Source organism: Zophobas morio, unplaced genomic scaffold, assembly GCF_036711695.1.
Source record: "Zophobas morio isolate AGI-343-1 ecotype UQ-CSIRO unplaced genomic scaffold, CSIRO_AGI_Zmor_V1 ptg000002l, whole genome shotgun sequence".
NCBI lineage: Eukaryota > Metazoa > Arthropoda > Insecta > Coleoptera > Tenebrionidae > Zophobas > Zophobas morio.
In genome coordinates this window covers 23,591,399-23,603,004 of record NW_026972107.1, presented here as the reverse complement: position 1 = coordinate 23,603,004, position 11,606 = coordinate 23,591,399, and positions in this window count along the sequence as shown.

Sequence of the window (11,606 nt, the reverse complement as noted above, 5' to 3'; positions counted from 1 at the left end):
ACATTGGTAAAACCGACAGTATTTCTTATAATAAACCCTAACATTCTATTAGCATGATCACAAATATGTTGAAAATGGAGTATAAATGACAATTTTGAATCAACCACAACACCAAGGTCTTTAATTTGGAATATTCTATCTATTTCTGTATCGTTTAATTCATACTTAAATTGTGTAGTATCAGGTGATCTAGAAAAGGTTATTACTTTACATTTGGCTACATTAATATTTTGTTTATTATTGTGACACCATATAATAAAATTATTAAGATCATTTTGAAGCGAGTAACAATCATCAAGCGTGGTAATAGTTTTAGCCACCTTCATGTCATCAGCGTACACAAAGATAGGACACTTAAATTCTAAAAGTGCGTCATTGAAGTATATAATAAATAAAATAGGTCCAAGGTTTGACCCTTGCGTTACACCACTCGTAGTTACATAAGTTTGAGAGCGAAAACCACGGTACTCAACATACTGAATGCGATTACACAAAAAGGATTGAAATAACTTTATTAAATTACTACACAGGCCAAATTTGCTCAACTTATCAAGCAAAATCGAGTGATTAACCACATCGAAAGCTTTAGATAAATCTGTGTAAATAACATCAACTTGTTTTTTACTTTCAAGAGAATCAGATATGTATTGGATGTATTCACACAGATTTGTTGAAGTTGACTTTCCTTTTATAAAGCCATGTTGACTGGGGCTAAGTTGATTAGATACATGACTATATAAATTATTAGCTACAATTCTTTCAAAGATCTTACTAAAATTTGAAACTATTGCAATGGGCCTATAATTCTCGATGTTATTACGTACGCCAGATTTGAAGACCGGGATAACTTTAGTAGACTTCCACTTATTAGGATATGCAGCCTCAGCAATAATTAAATTAAACAAGTAGCAAAGGGGTTCACATAAACAAGAAATACAGTCTTTTACAAGGAAAGCAGGCACATTGTCAGGACCCATAGTAAAATTAGAATTGACTTTTTTGACGGCATCCAAAATATCACAGGTATTTATTACGAAATTGTGTAAGACGCTCACTATATCACTTTCTCTATCACAGACTGGGAAACTATCACAGATATTATCACTACTAAAGACGTCACTGAAATGAATCGCGAAATGATTGACAATTTCTTGTGGATCAGTTAGTTCAATACCATTATTGAACACATGGCCTGGGATACTCGAGACATTTTTCTTTTGATTAATATATGCCCATAAATGAGATGAGAACTCGTGAAGAGACGCATAACACAACTGTTTTGTATTCTACGGCAATGATCCTGACCAGACGTGGGTCAAAATTACGTTTAAACGACGTTCACAATGTCATTAGTCAATTCAATTTTGAAACATTGTTTGTAATCCAGGTTCAGGTGGAATCGGTATTTTGGGTTGCCTATTTTAAAAACATAAATGGATCATCTTAGCTGAATAACCCTGTATATGCAATAATTTTAAACACGGTATTCCCCACCCTGGTAGTATCGAAATATAGAAAAAACAAATTGAAAATCGAATGGGGCAAAACCTCCGTGAACCACCTTCGATACGAAGACGCTCAGCCACCTCGTAAACAGAGTTGGAAAAACGTTCGAATAAAAACGACGTAAACACTTTCAGTTTCAATTAAAAGTAAAACCGACTTTTTGCTGCTTATCACTCATTCATGGATTCATTCATCGTTAATGGTCAGTGCTAAAGTTTTTTTGGTAATGCTTCATGACGATCGACTTTTGATTTTAACGGATGTTTGGTCCTTGCCACAACGATTTTACATTGTTTATTGGAACAAAAATAAGAGTAACTTAGAATGCTACAAGAAGTGTTGAAAATGTTGTCCCTGAGTAGCAATACAGGCGTCAGAGCGTCGCAAGATGTTTGTTGATAAATATCACTTGTTCTTGAAGCTCTACGATATTTTCTGGACACTGTTGATTTCCACAAACTAACTGTTGCATCCAACCGATACACATTTATCGAAAACGGTCTCTTGAACTCGTACTTGTTGACGAGCATGTGGAGTCTCATCGGACAAAAAATGAGTGTTGTCGCTATTGAACTAGTAAGTTGCATGGTTCGAAAAAAACGTTTTTTAGGAATCATGATAAAACAATATCGTAAATGGCGTTGGCATGGCACTAACGAAGAAAAACAATTCCGTGAAATCTACGTTGAATGGTTTCATTAACGTATGTTTGTATTACATACACCATTGTCTTTTCAAATTTATGATCCGGTCTTCCCCATCGTAGCAGTGTTTAAAGTTCCTATCCAGTGTTTCTACCAAATCCGAAAACACCAAACTAACACTAGGCTTATTCTTTATTTGAATATCAGAGTGCAGGTCCTATTAACAGAAATCAGTCTCTAAACGTGGAATCATATTACCTATCTCTTGGTGTGCGAAAAAGATGAGGATACAAGCTAGAGCTGGTCGCCCATCAAACGTCTTTTAATCTATCGTCTTCGACGTACCATATGAAATGCGAAAAAGGACCATTAACTATATAGACGATTCTTGCCGTCAGCCTTCGTATCATTACTAACAGGATAGTGATACAAATGGTATAATTTGTTGTCAGCTTAACCAAATTATCATCAGTATTCATCAGTGATATTACTGAATACCTGTGTAGGTACTTTTAAAAACGAGATACCGTCGCGAGCAAAAAATTCTGGTCGTCAGTATCAGCGTGTGCCATTTAATTCGGTGCACAAAAATGACATTGACGACTAGAATTTTTTGCTCACGATGATAGGTGCGATTTTAATGTCGGCCTTTCCATGTGAAACAGCATGTGTGAATAAACATGTGTTCGCATGATTGATGAAACAATTGAGGACGCTCGTTTAGGTAACCAATTTGAAAAACCGTCGTCATTTATTGGTTTGGGTTCTTCACTTCCGATCGGCACCTATTATAGGTCTAAAGTTCAAACTTCTATTATGGGCTGTAACACGTTTCTACATATAAAACGCTGTGGTGTCCAAATGTGGATTCAAATTTGGCGAAAAAAAAAAAACAACGGGACGAAATCGCATTTGAATAATTTGAATAAAAGAAATTAAGAAAATCGTTAAATCTTGGCAACCAAGTGTAACGTTTCATCCATGTGTGAATTTAGGGCGACATGTTTGGGTTATCACAAGGCATTGAAATGATTATAATTTTATTTATTTGCTTGAAAGGTGGCTTTCATACGTACATACTTACTAGAAAGCTCTCGAGAAAACCCAAGGCGTCGTACCGAGGCGTCGTATGAGTTTATTCCGTAACAATAATAAAAATAATAATAATGTTAAGCGGGTATTACGGACATCAATGCGAACATTGTATTAGTATTTATCTTCCCTTGTCCATGAATGAGGTTGTCAATGTATTAAATGGAATATAGCACTAAAAACAGATTCACTCTCATTGATCGAATATGTATTAGTGTCGGTGTTACAAAAATTTATCAGGAATCTTTGCCGCAAAAAGTACAATCGTTTAATTGTGTCGGCTAGAAGTTTCAACATTCAGGCGTGGTGCTTATTATAAAAACATCGAGAATTAACCGATTAGGTATTTTTGTATGCTTGTAACGTACGTTAAAGCAAAACGAATTACGATATTCAATGTTCAGTTATTCCTAATGTAGTTAAGTCTTTTACTATTATATCATCAATATTGATGTTCCTCATTCCTCTCTATTGTAATTGTCGCTAAATGCTTTGCTTACTTTCATAACCTCAGTCATTGGGATATTGTCGAATTTGGAAATGTATTTCCTATTTGACAATACATCTTATTAATATTATGGTAGGACTCATCACTGACCCGGATATGACCGGCATTTACGGATACTAAAACCTAGTAATGTTATGCATTGATTAGATGAATAAAAAAATTTGGCAATCCCAGACTTACAAAATACACATTCGTCAGCTATTATTCTCTAATTTCATCCCATCCCAGGCGTTTCTAATTTGCAGTTTATCTTGCAGACTGGGGGTTAAAAATCCTCCAATCAAGTCAAAACTCGACATTTGCTTATTTCTCAATGCGAAGATTGTTGATACAAAATATCAACCCGTTCGAAGAAATCGTTAAAAACTACCCCCACAACAACCTTGCAGACTGAGACTTAAAAATACTCTAATCAAGTTAAAATATGATATTCGCTACTTTTTCAATACGAGGATTATTGATGTAAAATTTCAGCCCATTCGGAGAAACCCTCAACAATCACCCCCAAAACAACCTTGCAGACTGGGGGTTAAAAATGCTCCAACCAAGTCAAAACTCGATATTTGCTTATTTTTCAAAGCGAAGATTCTTGATACAAAATTTCAAGCCGTTCGGAAAAACTTTTAAAAACCACCCTTAAAACAGATTTGCAGACTGGGTGTTAAAAATACTCCAATCAAGTCAAAACTCGACATTTGCTTATTTACTAATACGAAGATTGTTAATACAAGATTTCAATCCGTTCGGAGAAACAGTTAAAAACCACCCCTAAAACAACTTTGCAGACTGAGACTTAAAAATACTCTAATCAAGTTAAAATTTGACATCCGCTATTTTTTCAATACGAGGATTACTGATGCAAAATTTCAGCCTATTCCGGAGAAACCCTCAACAATCACCCCCAAAACAACCTTGCAGACTGGGGGTTAAAAATGCTCCAATCAAGTCAAAACTCGATATTTGCTTATTTCTCAATACGAAGATTGTTAATACAAAAATTCAACCCGTTCGGAGAAACGGTTAAAAACTACCCCTAAAACAACCTTGCAGACTGGGGGTTAAAACTATTTTAATCAAGTCAAAATTTCACAATCGCTAGTTTTTCAATACGACGATTTTTGGTGCAAAATTTCAGCCCATTTGGAGCAACCCTCAAAAACCACCCCCAAAACAACCTTGCAGACTGGGGGTTGAAAAATGCTCCAATCAAAACTATATTTGCTTATTTCTCAATACGAAGATTGTTGATACAAAATTTCAGTACATTCGTAGAAATCCTTAAAAGAAACAGACTAGGGATTAAAACAGCCCGGCTACCCAGCGATCGCCTTAAAAGCTCCCTAAACGAATCACTCCAAAAAATTATTTTATTATTTAAATTTAATTTAGTTTTTTTAATTTATTTTTTTATTATTTTATTGTTAATTATTAATTAGTTTATTAATATTTAAATTTAAATTTACAAAATATGTAAATTACGAATATAGGAGTATTTGTTATAGATACGTGAATTGCGATAATTTGAGTTTATGTTTATCGCTGTTAGATAATAATCAGTTGCTACTATGTAAGGATGCATAAGTTCGGCATTTTTTCGTTCATTCTCTCAATTTGGGGTGTGTTTTTACACGTCATTTTTGCTGTTAACTTGGTTCATTCAGTACATACTATATGCTGGTTTTAAGTTCTTTGGGGTATCTATTATTAAACTTTCATCATCAGTCAAAAAATACAAAGTGGTGTCCAGAAGAGAAAATTTAAAATTCAGAGGAAACAAAATCTTAAAGACATTATTTTAAAGCACATTAGACATTTTTAATTTTTGAGAAACCTAACGTAAAGAAAACGTTTTGAGAGAAAGTTTAAAGTAATAATAGGAAGCTCAAACTTAATTTTATTTGAATTTCATAAAGAACCCAGAAAAGTGCTAATTTCTTAATTAATTATTATTAATAGGAAAACAGATAAAGATCCATTATATTCAATACGACGCAAAATTGTCTTCATAGATCTTACAGCCTTTGGATAGTGTCCACGTCCATTTTTCTAACTTTCTGGTAGATTGTGCTTATTAATTGTTCTTCTAAATTGGCTTCCCAGCCGTTGTTGTAAACCTTTCTACCTAGTATTTCCCAAATGTTGTTTTCGATTGTTCGCACTGGGGGCATTATGGGGGGGATTATCTTTTCTTAGGTACAAAATTTATATTATTTCTTTCTAACCAATCCCTGGACATTCTATTATAATGGCAGCTTGCAAAATCTGGCCAAAATATTACATCGTTGTTATTATCGTGTTGTCATATATTGTTATGTATTGACCGCGTCACCACTAATACGACCAATGAATGGTGCTGAAGCGCCAGCCGGAGATATAGCCCATCAAACCAAAATTTTATCGTCAAATTTTGCTTTCGACTTAAATTTTATTTGAAATTTCTTCTATATTGTTTGTATAAAATCCATCGTTACCTTCCATCTCGGAATAGGCAAACGTAAACTATTTTTCATCGCATAGCATAACCACACGATTATCCAGAAAATGATGAATTCTCAATAGCCGGGAACATCTGAAAATTCTCTCTAACTGCGATGCTGTATGTTTAACATTTAGCTTTTTTGCTGTATTTTAAGTTGTTTTTGTCTATTTCTTTAGAAACTGTTATATGGGAACTCTAAACAATCGAGCTAATCAATCTTCTTGTTGATGTTCCAGATTCTTGTCTTTACTATTTCTTCTTAATCTTTCTAAACTTATTTCACTGAAAATTCGTGGCCTATCACTTTTTGGCAAATTAATACCAGGTGGTATTGCTACCTCGCAGTCTTTAATTGTTGTGTGCATACTTAGTTGCGAGTACCTATAACATATTTGGTCCAAAAATATTCACAATTTCACTTTTAGGTACTTCGGTAATTAACTGATATATGGCTTTTGGCAATTCTATTTTGTATGACATTGTTTAAGCGTTAATTGACATATGACATAAATTGTATAAAATGGGAAACAAGAAAGGTTGCTTGGTTTAAAAAAAAATTTAGTAGTTTTTCTCTCTTTTTTACGTACTAGCGGTGAAAGTGACTTAAAATTGGAAAATCTTAGTAAAAGTAAAGACGGCTAATCTAGTTGAGTGCATGTATTTAGGAACATTTTAGTTGTATTGAAATAACGATATAGATGTGAAAATTCAAGAAAAAAAAAAGTAGAATTTGAAAATATACATGATTTTAATCTTTCCAATCCAATGGCACTACATACCTTATTTATAAAGCTAAGTCCTAATGTACCCTTGAATACTAAATTATCTACCCACCAATTTTGGAAATAAAAATTACCATTAGACTCCAGAAAAAGTATATTTAGGAGTTTTATTTTGGTAGAGAAAATTAACAGAAAATGGGTTTCATATTCTGTTGGTTTTGAAAAAATATTTTGTTGCAATACTCTTATCAAGTCAAAACTCGATATTTTGTTACTTACGATAATCCCCGTATTGAGAAACTAGCAAATGTCAAATTTTGACTTGATTAGAGTATTTTTAAGCCCCAGTCTGCAAGCTTGTTGTGGGGGTAGTCTTTAACGATTTCTCCGAACGGGTTGAAATTTTGTATCAAGAATCTTCGTATTGAAAAATTATGAAATATCAAGTTTTGACTTGATTGAACCATTTTAAACCCCCACTCTGCAAGGTTGTTTTGGGGGTGATTTTTGAGGGTTTCTTCGAATAGGCTGAAATTTTGTATCGATAATCCTCGTATTGAAAAACTAGCGAATGTCAAATTTTAACTTGATTAGAGTATTTTTAAGCCCCAGTCTGCAAGCTTTTTGTGGGGGTAGTTTTTAACGATTTCTCCGAACGAGTTGAAATTTTGTATCAAGAATCTTCGTATTAAAAAATTAAGAAATATCGAGTTTTGACTTGATTGGAGCATTTTTGACCTCCAGTCTGCAAGGTTGTTTTGGGGGTGATTTTTAAAGGTTTCTCCGAATGGCTTGAACTTTTGTATGAACAATCTTCGTATTGAGAAATAAGCGTCTGTCGAGTTTTGACTTGATTGGAATATTTTTAACCCCCAGTCTGCAAGGTTGTTTTGGGGGTGATTTTTGAGGGTTCCTTCGAATAGGCTGAAATTTTGTATCGATAATGCTCGTATCGAGAAACTAGCAAATATCAAATTTTGACTTGATTGGAGTATTTTTAAGCCTCAGTCTGCAAGGTTGTTTTGGGGGTGGTTTGTAAGGGTTTCTCCGAACGGTTTGAAATTTTGTATCAACAATTTTCGTATTGAGCAATAAGCAAATGTCGAGTTTTGACTTGATTGCAGCATTTTTAACCCCCAGTCTGCAAGATAAACTGTGGTCTGCAAATTAGACACGCCCCCCCATCCCTAAGAGCCTAGCGTAACTACCGGTTATTTATCCACGCATCACTTGAAAAGTGACCTACACTACTCTGACCTACTGCTGCTAACCTTTTCTTTTTATTTCAACGGTCTACGTAAACTAGATAGATATGACATTATGAATTAGTTATTTATTGTGAAGAGCTGCTGCTGGAAATACGATGCAGATATTTTGTCTCTTCAGGTACTACAAATTACGCATATTTAAGAAGTGTGTGTACTAATACAAAAACCGAACTATAAAACAAAGTTCAAGTTCACGATAGTAGCTCATTCATTGCGGCATTATGCAGATTAATCTGAGTGTTTTTTTTTATAAAAACGTATTGATGAAAAACTTAAGTGATAAGACGTATCCAGTCTGCCAGGTAAATCATGGGAATGACCTCGCTTATTTACGTTGACTAATGCTTTGGCGCTCTAGGATTCAGTCGCATAGTTCCGATGTTTGTTAATGAATATAATCAATTAATCATATTGTTTAACTATCTCTCTTTTCTTATCTGCATGTTGGGGTATTCTATCGTCATCTTTAACTTACTTGTAAGCAATACATACAGATATGTGGGCAATTAATTGTGTCGAAAAGCACCGTTATACCGGGTGTCGGAAAATGGTAGATTAACTCTCTGCTACGCTCTTAACAATCAACTGGTGAGTTTGGAAATAGTAAAATAGCTATTTATGGTATAAATGACTAAAAACGAACTTTGTCTAACGAAAAAACAGTTTAGCACACGAGGCGAAGCCGCGTGTGATAATGTTTTATAGTGGATATTATTCGTTTATTCACGTGTTTCATAGAAGATTGTTTCCAATTTCGCAAAATTAAAAAATTAAAATCTTTAGGTACAGTATTTACATAAATATTAATTGTACTCCTACTAATATGATGAGCATTTAAAGAAGGTAAATTGCCTAAGTTGCCTATACTTTCGTCACGGTCAAATTCAAAGGATGTTCCTGGCCTTTCATTAGGATTGTTTTACAGAAGGTGGACCATCAAGCGTTGCAAATTTTAGTTGAATATGTTTACACATCCATAGCAACGAAAATTTCAGTGGTAGTGCAAATTTGTAGTTTTTTTTACTTTATTCGTGTGAATAAAGTGTTGCTATGAACATTTTATTCATCCTTTCGATTAAACTATGGTTTTAATAGCGAGATTTAACATATAGTCCGGTCATAATAGACATTTTAAATAACAAACACTCCTACAGAGCTGAATTTTGGTACAAACCTTGGGTTCACCCGTAGAAATAAAGGGACAAAAGTCCCCATAGATCCCATGTGTGCTAAAAAGTTATTCAAGGTCAAAGGTCAACATTTTTGGTTTGGATTTTTCTCGGAAACAGTAAGTTTTATCAAAAACATAGCACAGACAAAAATTGTAGATCCTAAAATTGTCTACAAAAATGATCCTTATACTTTTTTCCTAAGAATCACCATTCCCAAGATATCGCCGTTATAACAGCTGAAGGAGTTTCATTCTACATGATGCACACAAATGCCATGTATACAGGTGTCTCTTTTATTTGATACAACGTCTGTAATTTTTTTATTCTTAAAGATAAACATGTAGTTCTTTGAGAAAATTTGTCTCATGTTAAAAGATCTATGTGGTGGCAACCTCACATTTTTATTATCACTTCCGGTAGAAACGGAAATGACGTCAACTTATTTTTTTTTAATGGAACACTAGGTATATTTTGTCATAAATGGAAAGATTGATTTTTTGTAGTGTACTACAAAAAATGAAAAGCAATTAATAGTCTAAAATCAATACTTTAAAAGTTATTCAATAAAATTGACGAAAAATTCATATTTATTGATGACAATCTAGTAGCTTGAAAAATTGACACTCATGTCATTTATTTACGTAGGTTCACTGCATTTCAATGAAAATTTTAACAACAACCAAGAATGTAATTTTTGAATAACTAACTAATAACAATTGTATACGTTTTTATCACAATAAATTTTCAAAAATATCTCCGTTTTGTTGGATGTACATTTCAGCACGTCTACGAATGCCTTGTGTGGCATTTGTTATAAACTGTGGGTTTAATGATATGCAAATTTCTCTGACGCGTTCTTTCAAGGGCTCTTTATCTCTCCATTCTTCAAAGTAAACATTGTCTTTTACGAAACCCCTAAGAAAATAATCTAGGGGTTTCATATCTGGCGATCTTGCAGGCCATCTTATTGGACCCGTGTTCTCCATCCAACGGTCTTGAAATGTTTCTGTTAAGAAATTATCCACGTTCCTCACGTTGTGAGTTGGTGCCTCATCCTGCTGGAAATACAAGTTTTGAACTTGCTTGAGAGGTAAGTTATCTAAATAATCGTCTTCCATCTGCCCCAGAATACGTAGATACTGCTCGGCATTTAAGTTGTTGTCAAAAAAGTATGGTTCAATTATCGTGTTGTTGATAATACCAATCCATGCAATGAATTTCCCCGCCCTCTGATTGCCTCTTGGTTTAAATAAATGCTAATTTTCAGTAGACCAATAATAGGTATTCCGTCTGTTAAAAATGCCTTTATTAGTAAACGATGCTTCGTCGCTGAAAATGATATTTTGAAGGAATAGTGGTTCTTCTTGGTCTCTTATTAGCAGCCACTCTGCAAACTTTTGTCGCCTTAAGAAAGCACCTGCTTCAAGATGTTGATGCTTTGCGTATTTAAAAGGACGCCGACTGAGCAATTCCAAACGTTGATCTAATCTCTCGAATAGAAATGTCTTTACTTTCAATAACGGCTAGCAAAACATTGAATTGAGTACCGTCTCATAATCTTCGGTGATATTTGCAAGTCTTTTCGTTTTCACATTAAACTGACCTTGGTTTTTTAAATTTTCAATTATTTGTTTCAGTTTTGTTCGATACAACTTTCTCCTGTTGGGATATAATTCGTTGAACTTTCGGCAAGTGCCGTTTAAACTTTCTTCGCATTTCCCATAGAGTACGATCATACGAAAATAGTCTTCGTTATTAAAATTTTCTACAATTTCTATAATGTTATCGTTATGAGCCACTAAAATAACACTCATCAAACTTCAAAAATTATGATCAAATTATTGTTAGAAACGCCGAACTGACAGATTAAACTACTATCGTTTTTCAAACAACTAGATTTTGAATTAAATGGAAAATTTAAATATTTTACTACATTTCTGGTTCTACCGGAAGTGATAATAAAAATGTGAGGTTGCCACCACATAGATCTTTTAAAATGATACAGATTTCCTCAAAAAAAACCTACAGGTTTATATTTCAGAATAAAAAAGTTACACGGGTTGTATTAAATAAATGTAAATGCCATTCGTGTCTCTTAAATGTACAAAATACGTAACTACGAACAATATAATAAATAACTACTAACTAATTCTGAGAATATACACTCAACAGAAACTCAGTCCTTAAACAGTCCCTTCTACCATAAATTGATAAA